Source organism: Hippocampus bargibanti, linkage group LG13 (assembly GCF_051943395.1).
Source record: "Hippocampus bargibanti isolate YZ-2025 linkage group LG13, ASM5194339v1, whole genome shotgun sequence".
Lineage (NCBI taxonomy): Eukaryota > Metazoa > Chordata > Actinopteri > Syngnathiformes > Syngnathidae > Hippocampus > Hippocampus bargibanti.
Genome location: NC_142746.1, coordinates 11,734,452 through 11,735,174, shown reverse-complemented (window position 1 = coordinate 11,735,174; position 723 = coordinate 11,734,452).

Here is a 723-nt window from a genome sequence, read left to right as displayed (position 1 = left end):
GGGCGGGATGAAACCCAAGATTCATGCAAGGAGGCATTCTGAATCTTAAGATTTACTATGACTCTCAATGTTTCCCAAACTTAGCAGAGAACCATTAAAGCTGATTTAGATGGCATGCCAACATCGTTTGAGTTCACTGGACCACCTTGTCTGCAGGAAGGGAAGGAAGTCTGGTGCGGAATAGAGCACACAGGCACAGGGCCTTGTATGGAGAAAATACTCTGTCATACATTGTCGTGTCTGTATATACGAGGGAAGTGCCAATATTCACGGGTAGTCGAGGAATCATTCTCAAACGCTGAGGTCAACACCACCTTCCATATGTGGTATGCGCAACAACAAAGTAGCTTTCCCGTTGTGCTCTTTGGAGTGCAGTTTCACTTTGACTACCACAATGTGGTTACTCTGACTACCGCAACATGGTAGTCAGAGTCATCGTCAGGTTTCACCAGTCAACTTACTGCACAGAAATGATGAGGTTCACCAAAGAGAAGCATGTACATATCTCTCCACTAAAGAAGAGAAAGAATGCAATGGAGCCACGAAAGGTAAGAAAACACCCAAGCTGCCCTCATGGGACAAGAAGATTCTGAAACAAATCACTAGACTCTGTGCATCTGCAGTGGAAAATTAATAAATTAATAGGTAGGGTCGGATTAGTCCCATGGGAAGTCTGCTGCAACCATCTGCGGATGCCATCAGCGCATCCCAAAACTGCAGTTT